Source organism: Rhinolophus hipposideros (assembly GCF_964194185.1).
Source record: "Rhinolophus hipposideros genome assembly, chromosome: 2".
Taxonomy (NCBI): Eukaryota; Metazoa; Chordata; class Mammalia; order Chiroptera; family Rhinolophidae; genus Rhinolophus; species Rhinolophus hipposideros.
The window spans coordinates 6,776,801-6,795,652 of record NC_138048.1 but is presented as its reverse complement, the minus strand read 5'-3'; positions in this window follow the sequence as shown (position 1 = coordinate 6,795,652).

Sequence of the window (18,852 nt, the reverse complement as noted above, 5' to 3'; positions counted from 1 at the left end):
ACAACCTCCCTGTATGTGTGAATGTGACAGGGTCACATTATAGATGTAATCAACTTTAAGATGAGATCGTACAGGATTTGGGTGGGCTTTAAATCCAAAGACTGGCATCCTTATACGAAGAGGAGAGAACACGCAAATACACAGATAAAAGTCAATGGAAGACAAAGACAGAGACTGGAGCGATGCAGCTATAAGCCAAAAAGAACACAAAGGATTTCTGGAAGCCACCAGAAGCTAAGATGAGAGCAATATGAGACAGTTTTTCCCTCAGGGCCTCCAGAATGAACCAACCTTGTGCTAACACCTTCATTTTGGACTCTTGGCCTCCTGAATTGTGGATGAATAAATTTCTGTCATTCAGCCACCTAGTTTGTGGTAATTTCTTCTGGCAACCCTAAGAAACTCACGCAAAAGTCAAATAAGGTGATGACTAAAAAATATCTATTGATTTGACAATAAAGATAATTTTCATTCTTAGCAAAAGCAGAACAGTCACAGAAGTGTGAGGTGTGGAACCCACGTTAAAGCAGCCTGAAAAATGAACAAAAGGTAACGAGGAGGAGATTGTGAATGTAAGTAGGGGTTTACTTGGTATACTCATACTTGTTTTTTAAGATGAAAAGAAAAGTAGAAAAAAATAGCTGGAAAGTAATCAGCAATTTTTTTTTTTTGTACACTGATATGTGTGGATGCTAATGACAAGGACGGAACAGAGGATTAGAAATTGAAGATCTTCAGAGAGGGATGATTAACAAAAGGAGGGCTCTGCCAAGACTATAGGGGCAGGGGTTCAGTTTATAGGTGCCCTCTCCATTTCAGTTAGAAAGAGGGAGAGAAAGGGTGCAGATATAGCTGGATTTGCGCGGTGGAGGGATGAAGGATGTAATATCTAGTAGCTTTTATTTTCTTGATTAAGAATGCTGCAAGATCATCTGCATTAAAGGGATAAAGGTAAATTAGATATTGCAAAAAAAAATGAAGAAAGTATGAAATTGTAGGTATGAAGATGGGAATAACAAACTGGTAAGATTGGTAAGCAGTATGTGGTATTGATTTGAGGGTAGTGGTAATGAATTGACAGTGAAACCAACCTGCTCAGCTAGGGATCGTAACCTAAGATTTGTAGACATTTTTGAGAGTCCAATTGTACTGCATATATCCCTTCAGGTTCAGTTAGAAAGTGCTTTGCTTCCCTTTTATTGGGGGTTATCCTGAAACATCTTGGTTCTCTGAAATAACATGCGTGAAGATTCTGCAGACACCAAGATAAAATGGAGAAGAATAGTCAGTATTTTTGTTCTAGCTCTTCTATTGCCTTTCTTTGAACTCCCAATGACCCAGTTTGTACCTGTTAAAATAGAGTTAATACAGTAATACCCAATAGTCAAAGCTTAAGAGAAAATAACCCAGGGATTAATGAATATTGAATAGAAAGCATTAACCATCAGCCAGAGGACCAATAGTGTGGCTCTAGGCTATTCTTGCTTGTTTTGGTTTTACAAGTAGTTCAGTTGATGTTTGAGAAGGAATGGTGAAATCAAGAAGCTCTGAAATTCCTGAAAATATTGGAAGTTAATATCTCGAAAATCTTTCCAAAAGATGCAATTGAAAGTGACTTTAAACCCTTTATTGAAAAGTATACTACTTCCACAATGTAATGTAGCCCAAACAATAATTTATTTTGAAAGCAGTAATTCACTTTTGACATTATCATTTGAAGTGTTGGATGCTTTCAAATGTAATGATTGGCTGTGAACTACAATGGACGATGTCCTGAGAATACTACTTCTTAATAACAGCAGTCAGAAGTAAAATGTATGGAGTTTAAGTCTAAAAAACCCAATGACATAAATCAGAATAGCAGTTTATTATTAGAAACATTGTGATCCTTGGGCACAAATGAATAAGGGAGAAAAAATTTTAAATAAAATAACTGTTGAGATTTTACTATTTTCAATGGTTTAAAGTGTCATGTGCTTTAGGTGAACGCTGTGGAACAACAACAACAAAAAAAAAAAAACAGAAAAAAGAAAACGACAGATGTAAGTCCTTTGTCTTGAGCCTTTCGATAGCATTTACTAAGGTTTCTAGGCTCTTATAACTGAGTCTAGTGTGTACGTTTGAAATTTAGGATGGGAGTTCATTTAATTTGGGGGTTCACAAAAATAGATATCTGAAGGATGTTAATGTCACCTGTTCCCTAACTCACAATGTCATCCTCAAACAGTAGTAGATTATGTAGGAATAAAAATATTTAGATTTCATTTTCTGATTTTTCAACCTGATTATTTCAGTATACGATTTTTACTACGGAAAGCCTTCAGGGTTGCCTGTGTATTACTGCAGGTGATAGAGAATAGGAACTAAATACTTAATAGCAGATAAAGCCCACATGTGCCCCATTCCTAGTAATAGCTGGTTGAATTTGGAATATGCAGAATTAACATATGCTGCTTTGCCGGAAGGACTTCTGTTGAAGTTTTTAGAGCAATTCTGCAGAACAAAGGGCTCATTACTTTTGCCTAATTAAAATGGGGAAGCAAACAGTGGAAACTAAAATAGCAGGGTGGTGTCACATGACAGTCCCTTATTAGGTCCTTTAATTTGTTTCCAGGTCTCTGGAGAGCAACTCTCCACTGCTGAGGCCAGGCTCCATGAGTTTCTACTCATCGGAGCTGCACCTGAAATAGCGTGTGTGACTAGTGTTTACCAGGCTGTGTGGTGGACCATAATTTTCCCCAGATTTTAGGTAGAAGAAAAAATATGTAACTGCTCAGGTGAGAATTGAATATTTTGTATAAGGATTAAGGAACGTGGAAGTGTTTAAGAGGAGATTTGTGAACTGATAGGAAAATCTGAAATGACCGTTTTAACATCTTTTTCCTACAGGACCACGAGGTTAAGACTTAGGGAAGGGGGAAATGAAATGACTTGGAGTAGCAGTTGGAGGCAGGGAGGAAGAGGAAAAAGTGTAATAGAAAGTGTGGAAGGAGGAAGAAAGCAGATAAAGAGAGGGAAAGAAAACTGAGGAGGGAAGGCAGTAAAGAACACTGATCAATGCTTGGGCTGTCAACCTCCTGTTTAAAACCTCTTATTTAAATGAACTTTAATAACGAGATCTATAGTTACCTCAAAGCAGGATAAAAGTTTGTTCAAATTTATATTGTGTGGCTTAAAAATTCTTTCTTCTGATAAAATAAATGCCTGTACTATGTAAAATAAATACTCATTTTGTTATTTTATATATATGTATATATACCGTATTTTCCCCCAAATAAGACTGGGTCTTATATTAATTTTTGCTCCAAAAGACTCATTAGGGCTTATGTTCAGGGGATGTGATCCTGAAAAATCATGCTAGGGCTTATTTTCTCGTTAGGTCTTATTTTCGGGGAAACATGGTTCTATATATATACATACATATATATATACATATATATATATGTATATATATATATCCCCCCTTTTTTAAAACAATTTATATTTGCTTTCAGATATATCCGTTTAGTAGAACTGCAAAGAAAGACTCAGTTGATTAAGGTGATTAATCATAAGTTTGGGAGGCAAATCTGCTTTGATCATTTGAAACCATTTCTAGTGAATCTTTGCACATCTTTAATACTGGAAGGTTTTCATTATAAGATGTATGTAGACCGCAAAGTAGCCAACAGAGGGAGCCCTGCATGATCATTTTCTTGCAAGAGATTAGGACCCAAATTTGATGGCAGCACATTATTCTCTTTTTTAAAAATGCTTCTTGACTGTCTTCTTTTAGTTTAGGCAGTATAATGATTTAATAGACTCTGTCATGTAAAATGAATTTCACTGTTGAAATTACAGAATGCCTTCCTGCTGTCTGACCTGTATGTTGTCCTTAGATGAGTTTTTTTTTTTTAACTTGGTGTAATCATGAAAAGTGTTTCATTATAGAAAAGTCCATAAAGCTCCAGTGAAATTTCATACCTGGGTATATTGTGCTATTGATACTTAAATTATTAAAAAAGTAAGTTAGATCATATAGTGGTCTGTTTTGAAATTCGAGCACATAGTCTCCTTGCCTTATCCTTTGAGTAGCCCCAGGTGCTGGAAACTGTGGTGTGAAAGTGGCATATTTTTTAGGAGCATTTATGTTACTCTCTGAAAGTAATTTAAAACATATTAGTTGTATTAAAATAAACTAAAATATGTTATGAGAACAGAATATAAAACTCACTTGCATTTTATGAATGGTATGTGAGACTTCAAAGAAATACTGGGGTTAGGGCAGACACTGACTCTTCTTTGTTTTTAGGGATTCTTATCCAAAAAAGTAAGATAAGCACTGTTACATGGTCTAATAATTGTAACTTATAAGTACCTTCTAGGTAACTAGATTATACTGATACTCTGAAAGCATTGTCCTCATTCAGGGACAAACATTTTCCAATTGAAAAAGAAGTTTGCAGTTGATTATTCAGATGAGGGGACTTAGAAAACCAAAAAATGTCCTTAGTAACATAAATAATGCAGGCAGACAGCTAATAGATCATTATAACATAGATGTCTTGAACTAAAAGCACTATTCACATCGATTACTCTGAACCCAGTTCCTCAGTATTTGTCTTCTTTACTCTCTTATTATCAACTGAGTTGGGCAGACAGTACAGGAAGATGGGAAACGTGGTTAAGTAACCTTGACATTTTTAATCCTTATAATACATACAATTTACTAGTATATTTTTATTTCACTGTATACAGATATTTACAACAAAAAATTTCATTGGAATTTCTAAGAGGAAATGATAAAGATGTATAAAACGACAATAAATTTAGATTTCTGCAAAGGCAGTAGACACTCTACTGATTTTTCTTTCTTTCTCTTTTCTTTTTTTGTAGCCTCTGCTATTATATGCTAAACACATTCATAAAGAAGAGGGAACCATAACCATGTAAAATTTATCAAATGCTTGCAAATCTTAAAACATAATTTTTTTCACACACAGTTCTCTTTCCTAAATACTTAGGTAAAAATAAATGTAGTTCTTTTGTTATTTAAATATATTTAAAACAGTCAGTCCCTCAGAAAATTAATATTAGTTTCCTTTTTGTAAATATTAGGACTTTCTTAATCCCATCAAAAGGAAATGCATTTTAAACCTTCTGAAATTTAATAGGGTTGTTATTTTGCATTGTAAGCAACTCGTGTAAGTAAGCTTCAGTTTGACAGGCTGGCACCATTAGAGACTGGTTAAATCAAATATTTCTGTGACCTATAATTTCAAGAGCAGAGGAATTCTAGTTCTGATTTATAAAGCTTTTCTGTATCTTGTCTTCTAGGTAATTTTCAACTCACAAAACCAATGTCGGATCCTGTCAAGTCTTCTCTTTCTTAAACAATCTCTCAGAATTAATGTGTCCTGTGAACTAGAATCTGCTGTTAAAGTGCTTTCTTCTTACTCCAAAGCATTATGTGGATTTTTCTGCTCTTTAACCATTGGTGTTTAGAGGGATGTTTAGTCACATGACATACCAATCCTTTCATATCTCCTCTTTTCCTCTGAAGCTGCAAAGGAATGTGAAATGATACACAGCTACATCTGCTCTCCAGGCCTCACCACCACTCAGCTTCCCACACCAATGCCTTTGTTCTTCCTAATTCATGATTACTGGAGTTTAGAGCATTCCCTCTCACACATTTGTCATTCTACCTCTTTCATAGTGGTATTTCCATTTTCCCTTCATACTTCAAAGTTATTCACGTCTACCTTGGGTAATGCTAGTCAGAGTAATGTTAAATAAAACTGAGTTTTTCTCCCTGTAATATATGTTAAGGTTATACTCTGCTCAGAGATGAGACCATTTTCTTTTCTTGTGTTTACGGTCTCGATTTTGAGAATTTGTTGAAGTAGATAAATGCCTAGCTTGTTAGAAAACATTGCATTGTCCTGTGCATTCTTTTCAGTTAAAAATGTTTACCACACATCTTGGGAGAGTGGTGATCCAAAGCCAGAAAATCATTACAAGAGAAATGTGCTGTTTTAGGCTCTGCTATCATTCTTTATTCAGTGAGATTCTCTAAATTTCTCTTAGTCAAGAGGGATTGTTCTTGTTTTGCTTAAATTTCTCCTGCGTAAGTGACTGATGCCCTTTATCTACAAAGTGAATGGCTTCTCCCTTGTTCATTAACCTGGCTGACATCGACACTTGACATTGTCACATTGAAATTCTCTTCAACTTTTGTTTTCCTATTCTCCTTCTTTTCTTATTCCTTCTTCATTATATTTTTGGTTCTTTTCTGTTTTCTACCACTTAATGAAGGAATTTTGCAAGATTTTGTTCTTCCCTTTACTTTTTTCTTTACATTTTTTTGACTATTTTATTACTTTCACTACTTTAATTCCACCTTATACCGTGTATTCCTAAGTTGATATCATTCTTGAATGCTATTCTAATGATATTTCTAATGGCTTATGACATACTTCTTCATTGATATTATACTGGCATCTTAAACCCAGAATAGTTTTAATGCAAATATTGTATTTTATCTTTGTTTTAATTTTCTTTTCATTTTAAATTAAATTTACCATTGTGACATTGGTTAGTAAAATTACATATGTTGCAAGTGTACAATTCTATAACACATTATCCATATACTGCATTGTGTGTTCACCACCCAGCGTCAGTTCTCCTTCCATCACCATATATTTGACCTCCTTGAACCTCTTCTACCACTCCCCTCCCCCCTTACCCTCTACTAACAACTAAACTGTTGTTTGTGTCTATGAGTTTTTGTTTCTTTGTTTGTCTTGTTCATTTGTTGCTTTCAGTTTTATATCCCACGTATGAGTGAAATCATATGGTTATAGACTTTTTCTTATTTCGTATTTCACTGAGCATGATAATCTCAACATCAATCTATATTGCTGCAAATGGCAGTGTTTCATCTTTTCATATGGCCAAGTAATATTTCATTGTGTATATACACCACATCTTTATCCAATCATCTACTGAAGGACACTTTGGTAGTTTCCATGTCTTGGCCACTGTAAATAATGCTGCAGTGAACAAAGTGGTACATATGTCTTTACAGCTAAAAGTTTTTGGTTTTTTGGGGTAGATACCCCCAAAAAAGGATTGCTGGGTCATATGGTAATTCTATTCTTTGATGAACTTCCATACTTTTTTTCATATGGCTACCAATTTACATTCCCACCAATAGTGTATAAGGGTTCCTTTTCCTCTACAACCCTTCCAACATTTGTTATTACTTATCTTGTTGCTAATAGCCATTCTAACAGGTGTTAGGTGGTAGCTCATTGTGGTTTTGATTTGTATTTCCCTAATAGCTAGTAAAATTGAGCATTTTCTCATATATCTGTTGGCTGTTTGTAAGACTTATTTAGAGAAGTGTCTGTTTACATCCTCAGCCCATTTTTTAGTTGGACTTGTTTTGTTTCTTTGGTTTTTGTTTTTGTTGAGTTATATGAGTTCTTTATGTATTTTGGATATTGTTCCTTATCGGAGGTTTTGTTTGCAAATATCTTCTCCATTTTCTTTGGTTGCCTCTTTGTTTTGTCAATGGCTTCTTTTGCTGTGCAGAAGCTTTTTAGTTTGATATAGTACCATTCATTTGTATTTGCTTTTACTCCCCTTGCTTTTGAAGTCAAGTTCATAAAATCCTCTCTGAAACCAAGGTCCATACATTTGGTACCTATGCTTTTTTCTATGCAATTTATAATTTCAGGTCTTATGTTTAGGTCTTAGATCTGTTTGGAGTTAATTTTGGTATATGGTGATAGATAGCAGTCTAGTTTTATTGTTTTGCATGTGGCTTTCCCATATTTCCAGCACCATTTATTCTAGAGGCTGTCTTTTCTCCATTGTATGTCTTTGGCTCCTTAGTCAAATATTATTTGTCCGTATATATGTGGGTTTATTTCTGTGTTCTCATTTTTGTTCCATTGGTCTGTGTGTCTGTTTTTCTGTCAATACCGCACTTTTCTGACTATTGTTGCTTTGTAGTATAAATTAAAGTCAGGGAGTGTGATATCTCCAGGCTTGTTTTTTTTTCTTTCTTTCTTTTTTTTTCTTTTTTAGGATTGCTTTGGCTATGCAAGGTCTTTTGTAATTCCATACAAATCTGATGATTTTCTTGTGCTATTTCGTGAAAAAATGCCATTGGGATTTTGATGAAGATTACATTAAATATATATATTGCTTTGGATAATGTGTCCCTTTTAAGTATGTTGATTCTTCCAATTCATGAATATGGAATATCTTTTCATTTCTTTGTGTCTTCTTCAATTACTTTTAATAATGTCTTATAGTTTTGAATGTATAGGTCCTTCACATCCTTTGTTTATTCCTATGTATTTTATCCCTTTTGTAGCAATGGCAAAAGGAATTGATTTTTCATTTCTTTTTCTGAAACTTCATTTTTAGTATATAGGAATATAATGGATTTTTGTACATTGATTTTGTGTCCTGTGTCTTTTTTGTATTTGTTTATTGTTTCTAATAATTTTTTGGTGGAGTCTTTAGGGTTTTCTATATATAGAATCATGTTGTCTGAAAAAAGTGACAATTTAACTTCTTCATTCCCAATTTGGATGTCTTTTATTCATTTATCTTGCCTGATTGCTCAACCTAGGACTTCTAATACTATGTTGAATAACAGTGGTGACAGGGAGTGCCTCTTCTTGTTCCTGATCTTAGAAGAAAAGCTTTCAGTTTTCACCATTAATTACGATATTAGCTAAGGGTTTGTTGTATATGGCCTTTATTTTGTTCAGGTACTTTCCTTCTATACCCATTTTCTTAAGTGTTTTAATTATAAATGGATGTTGTATATTTTCAAATGCTTTTTCTGTATCTATTGATATGATTTTTATTCTTTAATTTGTTTACATGGGGCATCGCATTGCTCAATTTGTATGTTGAACCATCCTTGTTCCCCTGGAATGAATCCCTCTTCATCATGATGTATAATCTTTTTAATATATTGTTGTATTTGATTTGCTAGTATTTTGTTTGGGACTTTTGCATCTGTAGTCCTCAAAGATACTGGTCTATAGTTTCCTTTTCTTGTGTTATCCTTACCAGGTTTTAGTATCAGGGTAATGTTGGCCCCTTTAAAATGAGTTAGGAAGTATTGCTTCTTCTTTTTTGGGGGGAGAGTTTGAGTAGGACAGGTATTAAATCATCTTTGAATATTGGGTAGAATTCACTAGTGAAGCCATCTGATCTGGTCTTGGACTTTTGCTTTGGGGGAGGTTTTGGGTGATTATTTTAATTTCTTTACTGTTAATAGGTCTATTTAGATTTTCCAGTTCTTTGTGATTCAGTCTAGGATGGTTTTATATTTCTAAGAATGTGTCCATTTCTTCTAGGTTATTGAATTTACTGGCATATAGTCCTTTATAGTATTCTTGGATAATCCTTTGTATTTCTGTGGTGTCTGTTGTTACTTCTCTTTCATTCTGATTTCATTTTAATCTTTTATCTTTCTTCCCTAGTGAGCATAGCCAGGGTTTTAAAAATTCTGTTAGTCTTTTCAAAGAACTAGCTCTTTGTTACATTTACTTATTTCTATTGTCTTTTTGTTTTCTATTTCATTTAACTGTACTCTAATTTTTATTATTTCCTTCCTTGAGTTTCACTTGTTCTTTCTTTTTTCTAGTTCTTTATGATGTAATATTAGGTTGCTTACTTGGGATTTTTCTTGGGATTTTTCTTGTTTCTTGAGATTGGCCTGTAGTGATATAAATTTCTCTCTTAATACTGCTTTCAGTAACCAAATAATTTTGATATGTATTTTCATTCTCTTTGTTTCTATGTATATTTTGATAGCTCCTTTTATTTCTTCTTTGACCCAATCATTCTGTAGTAGCATGTTGTTTAATCTCCATGTATTTGTGGGGCTTTTTTGTTGTTGTTGTTATTTTTGGTCTTCAATTTGAAAGCGTTGTGGTCAGAGAATATTCGTGGTATGATTTCAATCTTCTTAAATTTGCCTAGGCTAGTTTTGTTTTTCAACACACGGTCTGTCCTTGAGAATGTTCCATGTGCACTAGAAAAGAATGTATAGTCTTGTGTTCTAGGATGAAAGGCTATGGAAATGTCAATTATGTTCATTTAGTCTAATGTGTCATTTAGGGCTAATATTTTCTTACTGATTTTCTGTTTGGATGATCTATCCATAGCTGTCAATGGTGTGATTAGATCCTTTACTTTAATTGTGTTTTTGTCAGTCTCTCCCTTTAGTTCTGTTAGTAGTTGCTTTATATAATTTGGTCTTCCTTGATTCAGAGCATATATATTGATAAATGTATGTCTTCTTGTAGTGTCTTTTTTATTATTATGAAATGTCCATCTTTGTCTCTTGTTATCTTGTTTTCCTGAAGTCTGTTTCATTAGATGTAAGTATGGCCACACTCTTTTTTCTCTGGATGCCATGTGCTTGGAGTATTGTTTTTCACTGTTTCACTTTGCGTCTATATTTGTCCTTGCAGCTGAGATGTGTCTCTTGAAAGGAGCACACGGTTGGGTTTGTTTTTGACGCAGTCTGATACTCCATTCCTTTTTATTGGTGAGTTCAGTTCATTTGCGTTTAGAGTAATCACTGATATATGAGTATTTCTATAGCCAGTTCTTTCCATAGGTTTGGGAAGTTCTCGTCAACTATTTGTTTGAATAGGCTCTCTGTGCCCTTCTCTCTCTCTCTTCTCCTCATCTACCTATTATCCTTATATTGCTCTTTCCAATGAAGTCAGATAGTTCTTGTAGAGTTCTTTCATTTCTTTTAACTCTGAAGTCTTTCTTCCTCCATCTGTGTCATTTCCAGTTTTCTGTTGTTGATATCATTAATTATTTCCTCTAACTAGTCAGCTTTATTTCCTAAGCTGATTATTTCATTCTTCATCTCTTTTATTGAGTTCTTCATCTCCATAATTTCTACTTGATTCTTTTTAAAAATTTAAACCTCTTTGGTAAAGTATTCATTTTTTTCATTGATTTTATTTCTGAGTTTATCAAACTGCCTGTCTTTGTTTTCTTGCATCTCATTGAGGTGTTTTAGAACTGCAATCTTGAATTCTGTCATTTAAGTCACATATTTCCATGTCTTTCAGTTTATTTTCTAGAGATTTTTAAATTTTCTTTCTGAGTTACCTTGTTACCTTGGTTATTGATAGTAATTGATGGATTTTTTTCTCTTCTTGGGCATCTTTGGGAATGAATTCTGCTGCAGGTTTATGTGGATGGGTCCTTCTTTTGTTTTCCAATAGGTAACACTTGAGAGGTTTATTTTCTCTTGCCCTGTTCCACCTCCCTGCAGAGGTGGGTGTCGCCTCTGTGGGCAGCTCACCTTTGTCTTTGGGCACCACCCCCAAGGGAGGATGTGGTGATCGATGGTGTTCTGAAATCACAGTGGTGCCCTGGAGCCAGATGCAGAGATGAGCGTCTCAGCAGTCCTGGTTGTGCCCTCTAGGATCAGCCATGAAAAGTGGATGTGGCTGGGAGAGGCACCTGGTGTGTCTGTGGCTTTCTTCTCCTCCAAGTAATAGCAACTGCCATATCACAGTTGCCTCACCCCTGTCTCCTCCCTTGTCACTGAAATTAGGTGCAGTGAGCTCCTATGCTCAGGAACTGTCTCTCTAGTTTTCAAGGCTGTAGATATTCTGCTCTTTAACCCAACACTGCTGTCATTTTTTTCCTTCTGGAGGCTTGCTGTTGGTTTTGGGAGCATGCAGGGCAGGTGAGCTCTGGGAGGGTGCAAGGAAGTGGCCAGGCTCTGTGGTTTGTTTTCTGCTTGGCAGTGAGGGCTGTTAGACCACAGCTGTCACACTCCTGCATTTGGTCTTTGGCTTGAGGTCTCTTCCTCCTCACTGGATTCAGCTGTATAATATGCTGATTATTCAGACAGGAATACTCGGGGCTACAGAGAGTGCAACTGCCATTTGAATCCTCCCCTCTCCCGGGACCACAGTGAGCTCCGGCCTGAATCCTGTGGCTCCAACCAAGGGTTCCTCATTTCAGCCAGTGGCAGCAGCATCTATTTAGTTCTTTAGGTGAAAATATTTGGTGTACTTCCCTCTTTCTCTCAAACTATACATCAATTAATGACAATCAATTAATGAACCCTATTGGCTATAACACACACACACACACACATTCAAAAAATGTGATCACTTTTCACTATTTTTGTGACTATAATTCACACTTGTTCTTAAATTATTGCAATGTTCTCTTAAGTGATCTCTCTGTATACTTGTCTTTCTTTTGGGAACAAGCAGTCATCAGAGTGATCTTTTAAAGTATAAATCAGGTTAAGTACTTATTATACCCCAAGTTATCATATTTATCTAGTTATATGATTAATGCTTGCCACTGTTCTCTTCATCCCCCAGTAGTTAGAGCATAAAATTATTTAATAGTTAGCTTTTGTAAGCAATGATAAAGTGTCAAAATTACCCCTCATAAATTGTGCAGAAGACAGTATTTTTATTGCCAGATGAGGAGACTCAGGAAATGATTAATTATCATGTCCAAAGTAAGACAGCTAATAAGTTGTTAAGCCCTCTTTTGAACACAGGCAGACTGGCTGAAGATAGCTTTTTATAGCAAAATACTATTTATTCTTTCATATAAGTGTTAGAACCATCTTAGTAGGTCAAAATCATATATTGACTGAAATTGCATTTAATTTATAGTTCAATATTGGGGAATTGGATTTATATCTATATCTATATTATATTATAATACAATACTAATAATTTCTTATTATCAATGCCATGTATATTTCTTGCTTTGGTTTAATATTGTGTCCTTTAATAAGTATTCTTTGTACAAATAACTTTAATATTTATTACTAAATACTTCATATATATTTTTGTTATGTTTAATTTTAATTTTTGTTATGGCTGTTGCTGGCACATAAGGATTCTCTTGATTTTTATATAGTTATCTTTAGTCCAACAAATTTGCTGAGCTCTCTAAATTGGTTGTAATATTTGATTATAGATTCATTCATTCATCCATCCAACATATATTGAGTAGGTGCCTATTATATGTTCGGTGTTATTATAGATGATAGAATAAATAAGTAAATAAAAATCATATACATGGGTGTAAATTAGGTTATTTCATGTAATCAATTTCTGTGTACATAATGGCAATTTAGTTTTTTCATGCTAATTCTTATATCTCATTGTTTTTTCTTGCTTTATTGCACTGGATGGGATTCCCATTCAAATATCAAGTCACAGTGGATACAGTAGGCCTCTGTGCCACTTTCTGATTATGAAATTACATCTGAATTTTCATCATGAAATATCTTATTTGCTGTGGGATTTTCATAGATATCATTTGTTAAGTTTTTCCCCCCTCTTTGTAGTTATAAATATGTGTTGGATGATACAGAATGCTTTTCTTTATTTATTAATATATGCATGTGATTTTTCTTCTTTCATTTTATAATATGGTAGGTTATACTGTGTTTCCCCCAAAATAAGACCTAGCTGGACAATCAGCTCTAATGTGTCTTTTGGAGCAAAAATTAACATAAGACCCAGTCTTATTTTACTATAATATAAGACCTGATCTTTATAATATAATATAATATAATATAATATAATATAATATAATATAATATAATAATATAAATACTGGGTCTTATTTTAATTTTTGCTCCAAAAGACTCATTAGAGCTGATTGTCTGGCTAGGTCTTATTTTCAGGGAAACAGGGTATTAAACACATTTTCTAATGTAAAGCTTCTTTGCTGTCATGGATATATATATATATATATATATATATATATATATATATATATGTATACATATATATATATATATATATTCATATATTCATGTAGATATATTAAGTAACATATATATCTATATATGTACATTCATGTAGATATGTTTTATTTCATTGCTAGATTTACTAATATTTCCTTTAGGAATTTTGCATCATTTATAATAACAGACTGGTCTATGGATTTCCTTTCTTTTAGTGTCATTTTCCATATTTGTTATTAAGGATATATACAAAGTTCCTAAAGGAGCTGTAGGTCTATTGCTGTCTTTATAATCCACATAAATATTTGTTACTTAAATATTTAGTAAAACTTACCTTAAATGTAATATCTATACTTAATTTAATGAATAAATGGCAAACTAATGTAGATCTATAATTCTGCCTTCCCTTCTAGCCTCTATATTCATGTATCCTGCAGCCTACTAAGCTTGAATGCTCCATTTTTACTCTTAACCCCATAATACAGTTTGAATGTTCCACTGTTATTTTCAGTACATATTTCTCATTGTAGATTCTTATTACATGTTTATTTAACTGAAATTTAAATTTCAATTAACATTGTATCTTCTTTCCAAAAGCTGCCACTCACCAACTTCTTTATTTCTTCCTCTGATAACCAACCAGGAGCATTTATAAACTTATAAACCTCTTTCTCCCCACGGTCTTCAATTTAATTTGTTTTCACATCTGGTTGATTCTTCCTTAGTAATGAGTCTCAAATCTATCATTATTTTTCTCCTCAGTACAGCTAACTTCATCCCTGAGTTGCTGAATTCACTTCAAATTATTGCCCACGTTCCAGTCCAACATATAAGCCATTACAAGATTAATCATTTGAAAAACTCAAACCACCATGGCACATCTTTACTTACAAAATTCAAGAACTTACTATCATGTACAGGTTAATATGTTTTTCTCTGACTTCCTCTAGTACTTTTCTTCCCTAATCAGTTGTGTTAGTTGCTTTTATTATTATTATTGTTTTCAAGTTTTTCTTGCTGTGTACCTGTAATTAATTTCCTCCAATGGATTGTAAGCACCTGTAAGGTAGAGACCATGCTTTATCTTTCTTTGTTTTTATTGAAACTTCTGTCTGAGGGCTTGACATGTGCTGCTATTCAATAATATGCTGTTTGTTTGATTGATGAATTACTTGTCTCTGCCTGATTAGCTCAGTTGTTAAGTGCAGGGTGCTAATGAGGCCAGGGTCATAGGTCAAGCCCTCTGTGGATCAATTAGCTTTGGCTAATTTTATAACCTCAGTGTGTACTCTAGCCCAAATCAACATTCCCAGAATGCATGTGTTTGGACACAAAGAGGGGAGTAAAACAGAATGAGCATTAGGCTAGCATAATTTCATCTCAAGGTAAAATATCCTAAAAAACAAGGCTCTGTAATACTTCTTCACATATAAAAGACAGCCAGTTCTTAGCTTGTTCAATAGTCCTGGCTCAGTCTAACTTTCAAAATATTTTTCTTTCATCATTCAGGTCAAAATCAGTAAGATACTTAATTTGTTTTAAATAATCTCAAAACCATTATATGAAGGTTAAGTTTTCTGGTTGCACAATTTATTTCAAATCATTGCCACAATAGCCCCATCTATTATTTTATAACAACCTATTAAATGTTGGATTTGCAAATATTCAAAAGTAATATAATTTATGGTGTGTGTCTGTGATCCTCAGAAAATGATATTTAAACTATTATTTCTTCTAAAAGTTAAAAATGTTTTAATTTAGTAGCTCTCTATAGTATAGAGTAATTGGTTTTAGTGTTATGTGTTGTTTTCACATAATGTATGTTCAATAATAGTCATGATTATTATTAAAAATTTTATTGCGAAATATTGGGGAGCAGTGTGTTTCTCCAGGGCCCATCAGCTCCAAGTCATTGTCCTTCAATTTAGCCGTAGAGAGCACAGCTCAGCTCCAAGTCCAGTTGCCGTTTCAATCTTAGTTTCAGGGTGCACAGCCCACCATCTCATGCGGGAATTGAACCGGCAACATTGTTGTTAACAGCTCACTCTCTAACCAACTGAGCCATCCAGTTGCTCCTAGTCATTGTTTTTTATATTTAGTATAAGAGAAAATCTATAAGCATTGTAAAAAAATCTAAAATCAGTATGGTTCAAAGAAGGGCAAAAAAGCATATAAACATCTGGTTTTCTGAGCTGATAGACATTGCCTTTCTTTTGGCTTATAGGAAAAGAAAAAAGTACACAAATAGCTACTTCCCAGGAGGTACTGAGAACATAGTCTAATGAATTGTCCTTTTGAAATATTATGTCCCTTTGAAATACTCACTTTTTTACCTAGTAAACTATCTGACTTTCCTGCTTCTAGGACCTTATCACCAGCTCTTATTTCATGTTAGGGCTCTGCCTCATAGCCTAAGTTGATCAGAAATTTCTCATATGAAAAGTGTTCACATGAATTTGTTTTGGATTATCCTCATCTATTTGAAAAGTATAGCATATTGATTAAGAAAATAGGCTATGACTTGCTGTTTTTCAACCACGATTCTCTTGCTCAATCGATGCCTGATCTGGGGGCAAGTTATTTAAACTCTCTGTGTGTCTAAATGGGGGTAATAATACTATTATACCTACCTCATAGAACTGTTCTGTGTCTTAAATGAGTTAATATAGGTAAAGGGCTTTGAATTATGCCTGACAAATAGCAGATACTCAGCAGGTATTACGTATTGGTAGTAACACAATAATCCTTGTTGGAAATCCTTGTTGGTCATCACTCCCCCTGATCCTTGGTCCCAGTTGTATTTCTCTGTAGCCTGTCATAATCTAGTTGTCTTTGAACTTCTACCTCAGCCCTCCCAGGTGCACAGGAAACAATTAGCTACTCTCCTGCACACGTCTGGGCTTGGGACAACTAGTGGAGTTGATGATAGAGTGGTTTAGCCATAATCAATCTTAAATTTATAGTTCTTTAGATGTAGAAAACTAAAAACCTCAGGGACCACAACCCTCCACAACTACCAATGTTTCTAGAAAAGAAAAGAAACACATATTTGGTATATAGAATATTAGTTACAGTTAGTTTTTGGTGGAAAGTACTCTGTAAACTTCATGTTGGGGATATATAAGTAAACAAAACAGATAGCAATCATGGCCCTCCAGAAGCTTGTATTCTAGTGGTGGGAGACATGCAATGAACAAACATATAAATGAAATATATCCTGTGCTATATAGAGATAAGTGCAGGAGAAAACAATCAAGGAAGGGAGATAGGGCATATCTAGAATGGGGGAAGTGTAACATTTACAAAGGAAGGAGGGTTTCAATCCAATTTTTAGATTGGACTACCAAAGAAGTTTCCACTGAAAAGATGAATTTGAGGAAAGATATGAAAGAGGTGAGTGGGTGAGCCATAAATACCTTGGGGAAGTAAATTCCTGACTGAAGGAATAACTAGTTCAAAGGCCCTGAGTTTGAATTGTGTGTCTTATGTTTGAAGGAGACCAGTGTGGCTGAAACAGAGTACCAATGGTTAGTATAGTAGGATATAATGTCTGACAATTAAGTTCGCAAACTCATTCTAGAAAAAAATGCTCCATACTTCATTGCTGGATATCACTATGATCACCTTTGAAGTACTCCCCTTGGGAAGCTATGCACCAATGCCAGTGCCTAGTCCACACTTCAAAGCAATGTGGAACTCTTTTTCTGGAATGGCCATCAGAGCTGTCATCATATTACCCTTGATGTCCTGAATATCATTAAAATGCCTTCCTTTCAATATTTCCTTTAACTTCAGGTAAAGAAAGAAGTCATTGGGGGCCAGATCAGGTGAGTAGGGAGGGTGTTCCAATACAGTTATTTAAACTCTCTGTGAGGGCTAAAAACTCCCTCATAGACAGTGCCATGTGAGCTGGTGCATTGTCGTGATGCAGGAGCCATGAATTGTTGATGAAATGTTCAGGTCGTCTAACTCTTTCATGCAGCCTTTTCAGCACTTCCAAATAGTAAACTTGGTTAACTGTCTGTCCAGTTTGTACAAGTTCATAACGAATAATCCCTCTGATGTCAAAAAAGGTTAGCAACATTGTTGCAACAAGTTTGCGAACTTAACTGTCTGACCTCCTATAAATTCAGGGAGACAATGGAGGTTGTACCATGTAAGTTCTTGGGTGCAAATATGTCATTTTTCTTCATTCTTTCTATTGTTATCTGTAAGTACATTGACTTCACACTTCTAGTCTACTTTCACGTCCTTCCAGAATTCTGAGAGGTTACCCAGTTCCAGGAGTGTGGTTCCCAGTTTTCTTCTATGCCGTAAGGAGCTGGACTCTCAGTAGTTCACGTCTGTGTTTCTTGTTGCTTCCGCACTGCCCTTCTGTCCCAGTGCAGTCTTCTAGCTTCTGTGGGACACTCTTCAGACATGTCAGGTCTAAGTCACTGCCCACCTATAGCAGGACCTGGACCTGGACCCAGACGATTCTGTACTCCTACTTCATAGCTGCACACTCAGCCACACTTGAGCCACACTCAAGTTTATCAAATCTTACCACCTTTGCCCACGTGGCTGGGTCTGGCAGGGTAACGTCCAGCTGCGGCTTTGCCATGACTCTTAGTCCCTTGACATAATAAATCTGTGTGGCTGGCAAAGCCTCCCCTGGCTGATGTGCTGCATTGGTGTTCATTTACAAAGGCATTTCCTTTGTAATTAAGTGACAACCTTATGAGAGGGATAAGTCCTTCCACTGCCTGTAGATAGCCCAGGGAAACTTGAGTGAACATGTGTTGGGTTTAAGCTCCAATCTACCACATCTCCAGATGGTACCTTATGAAGGGCACAATCCACCTAACGTGAAATGGTGGCGCTGGCCTACACTTTCTCCCTTGGGTCCTGGGGCTCCTATACAAATGCATTCAATCCTTGCCTAGTTACCAGGGAACTCAGGGAGCATCAAACTTGGAAACAAGAAAGGTCTTTTATACTTGAATCCTAGGACAGTTTTTCTATCCTTCAGCTACTTTTAGGACTGCAAGAGAAGACTTCCAAATAAATTTTTTCTTGAACAAGGTAATCTGTGG